This window comes from Hylobates moloch, unplaced genomic scaffold (assembly GCF_009828535.3).
Source record: "Hylobates moloch isolate HMO894 unplaced genomic scaffold, HMol_V3 SCAFFOLD_2, whole genome shotgun sequence".
Taxonomy (NCBI): Eukaryota; Metazoa; Chordata; class Mammalia; order Primates; family Hylobatidae; genus Hylobates; species Hylobates moloch.
Window position 1 is genome coordinate 131,031,978 of NW_026652277.1, and position 3,157 is coordinate 131,035,134.

Consider the following 3,157-nt stretch of genomic DNA (forward strand, 5'->3'; position numbering starts at 1 on the left):
AGTCTAAACATTCCCTTGTTTAATAGTTACACATGCAAATGTTGTTAGTCTTTGGTGAAATTGCCAAATCAAACTTTGCTTTATCAACTAATTTAGGGGTTTTTATCCAAAATGACTCCTCTGGGGAGTGTAAAAGATAATTTTCCATTCAGCAGATAGCCTGTAATCTGGTACAAGTTGGGAGGAGAGGAGACGTGATCTGATAAACTGTCCTTCCAGGCGGTTTGCAGAAATTACGGTTAGCAGGGCGGGGAGAGGGGAAGCCAGTGAAGAGCGGACAGCGGTGGGGGAAGGGGGTGGGGCCTGGCGGAGGCATCCTGCGGAGCTGGAGTCCCAGGGCTCTGGCCAGAGGAAGTGAAGCTGGGAGGCTGGTGAAGCTGTGCTCGCTGGGCAGTCGGAGGGGACGGGAAGCACCAGAAGGCAAGCGGACTCACCCTGCTGGTGACTGCGCCATCCGGGACCGTCCTGCCGGGCCGCAGGTGCCCTGGAGGAGGCCGCCTGCTCGCCCAGAAGATTTTATAATCGATGGATAAAGTGGGAAAAATGTGGAATAACTTCAAATACAGGTGTCAGAATCTCTTCGGTCACGAGGGAGGAAGCCGTAGTGAAAATGTGGACATGAACTCCAACAGACGTTTGTCTGTCAAAGAGAAAATCATCAGCGTAGGAGACTCAACTCCTCAGCAACAAAGCAGTCCCTTAAGAGAAAATGTTGCCTTACAACTGGGATTAAGCCCTTCAGAGAATTCTTCAAGGAGAAATCAAAATTGTGCCACCGAAATCCCTCAAACGGTTGAAAAAGCATTGAAAAGGATCATGAGTCTGGTGTCACCCCAGGAAAAAGGCTTGCTCGAAGAGGTTCCTACTCTCGACATGCTCCATGGGGTGGAAAGAAAAAACATTCCTGTTCTACAAAGGCCCAGAGTTCACTGGATACTGATAAAATGTTCGGTGGAACTCGAAGTGGACTTCAAAGGAGAGAGTGGCGCTACGGCATAAGTTCTGTACACGACATGGACAGTGCTTCCAGCAGAACTGTAGGAAGTCGCTCTCTGAGACAGAGGTTGCAGGATACTGTGGGCTTGTGTTTTCCCATGAGAGCTTACCGCAAGCACTCAAAGCCTCCCCTTTCCAATGAAAGAAAAATTCAGAACGGGCGCGGCGGCTCACGCCTGTAATCCCAGGCTTGATCACTTCAAGGGGGTGGATCACTTGAGGTCAGGAGTTCGAGACCAGCCTGGCCAACATGGTGAAACCCCGTCTCTGTGGTGAAACCCCTGTCTCTATTAAAAATAGAAAAATTAGCTGGAGGTGGTGGCGCATGCCTGTAATTCCAGCTACTTGGGAGGCTGAGGCAGGGAAATGGCTTAAACCCAGCAGGCAGAGGTTGCAGTGGGCCGAGATCGTGCCATTGCACTCCAGCCTGGGCAACAAGAGTGAAATTCCGTCTCAAAAAAGAAAAAAAAATTCATCACTTTGAATTAATGCTCGGGAAATGCCCCTTTCCTGCTGGCTCAGATTTAGCCCCAAAATGACATTTGATTAAACAACATACAGTTCCTATATTCAACATTTTTTGATACATTTGATCCATCTTTGGTTTCTAGAAGATGAAGATAGGCTTAGAGAGAGAAGGCGGTTAGTACCGAAGAAGGGATTGATCCCCTCGCAATGCGCAAATGCATACGTTGAAAGCTACCGCACAGGTTAATCCATTATGTAAACTGAGACCAAAGTTAACTTCTGGAATGACTGAAATACCTGGGGACAGTTCTGCAATTCCACAAGCTAAATGTGACTCGGAAGAGGATACAACCACCCTGTGTTTTCAGTCATGGAAGCAGAAGAATCGTTAGGTATCTCGAGACAGCCATGCTCGTGTTAGCAGACAAGGAGCTTGGAAAGTCCACACACAGATTGATTACATACACTGTCTTGTGCCTGACTTGCTTCAAATTACAGGGAATCCCTATTATTGGGGAGTGATGGACCGTTATGAAGCAGAAGGCCTTCATGAAGTGAAACCTGAGGCCTGAAAGCGCGTTTTTGCTCAGGGACTCTGCGCAAGAGGACTACCTCTTCTCTGTGAGTTTAGCCGAGGCAACAGATCCCTGCATGCCCAAATTGAGCAGTGAAATCACAATTTTAGTTTTGATGCCCATGATTCGTGTGTATTTCACTTCTCCACTGTAACAGAACTTTTAGAACATTATAAAGATCCCAGTTAGTGCATGTTTTTTGAACCATTGCTTATTATATCATTCAATGGGACTTTTAGCCTGAAGTATATCCGTGGCGCGGTAATCTACAGGTGCACTAAGTATGATGGGATTGATGGGCTCCCTTTACCCTCAATATTACAGGATTTTTTAAGAGTACAGTTATAAATAGAAAGAGTTCGCTGGTTAGAATGAGAACCATTCAAGGCAAAGTAAACGTAAACTCTCCTGTCCCAAAGGGTGTTAACTAGGTCCGCTTTCATGTGCATCAGACGATACACCTATAGCAAGCACTCACAGCAGTGCTAGGCTTTTTCATACAGTATGTTAGCATAGTGTTAGCATCTGTCAGATGCGACCTGCTGTCACTTATTCAGATAAACATAGTGCCTATTGGAAAAACAGAGGATAGAGCTGCAGGTGTTCAGTAAGACTGCAAGAACATTTTGCTGATTTAGCTAACAGTTTGGTTTTTAACGGCTGCAGTATTTGAGTGAGACAACTCTGGGGCATTTGCTATGAAGAACAAATTATTAATATTGGATGAGTATTTCAACAGTGTGACTAATGTTTGAAATTATTTTTTGTAAGAGTTTTTCTATAAACTTCCAAAAGTAATGATGTTTGTAGTTACTATAAATCAAGCTTTGGAAGAGTCTAAAAAAAAAGAGTGTCTTCCTTTTAGAAAAAAAACACAATTTTCTGGCCACAAGGGCACAGTTCACTTAGGTGTTGATGCAGCTTATAAGCAGGCTCCTTTTCTCTTCTGCAAAAGGTACTGTTAGGTAATACAGATTTTCTAAGTCATTCATAAATTTCAGACTTACAAAGTCAGTAGTAGAATTTTATTGAAAGGCCCTAGGTATTAATTTTTTAAATGAGTGCTTTAACTTAAAACAGGTATTTGGAATAACTGCTGCAATGTAGTCTTGCATGTG

At 44.3% G+C, this 3,157-nt stretch overlaps 1 pseudogene; it reads left to right on the forward strand.

Moving 5' to 3' along the window:
• Positions 1–525: 525 nt before the first annotated feature.
• On the forward strand, positions 526–2,435 carry LOC116475784 (suppressor of cytokine signaling 5-like; annotated as a pseudogene).
• The last annotated feature ends 722 nt before the right edge of the window (positions 2,436–3,157 follow it).